The sequence below is a fragment of the Formica exsecta genome, unplaced genomic scaffold (assembly GCF_003651465.1).
Source record: "Formica exsecta isolate Colony F162 unplaced genomic scaffold, ASM365146v1 scaffold26, whole genome shotgun sequence".
In the NCBI taxonomy this organism is placed as follows: Eukaryota; Metazoa; Arthropoda; class Insecta; order Hymenoptera; family Formicidae; genus Formica; species Formica exsecta.
The window spans coordinates 3,098,467-3,098,821 of NW_021849866.1; positions in this window are offsets into that span (position 1 = coordinate 3,098,467).

Consider the following 355-nt stretch of genomic DNA (forward strand, 5'->3'; position numbering starts at 1 on the left):
ATCGGTATTGTGCGATAACATAACTCGTGCAGTTTATAATGTGAATTCTACTTGAATTCAAAATATTGTCCGGTTGTCTTATAGTCATTCACCTGGTAAGTCTGTTGACCTTAATCTGAGAACTGTTAGGGGGCCCGTATCTACGTCTGTATGCATAAATTTCCATTTCCGTGCTTGAAATTTAGCTGCAAAAGTTTGAAAATATTTACCGCGATATATATATGAAGTTTTAATTATTGGAGAATGCATCACGTATTACAATACACAATTTCATACAAATTTTATATAAATTTATTTAACAGAATCATATATCTGTTAAATAATCCATAATAATCTGTATGGGTTAATCATATTT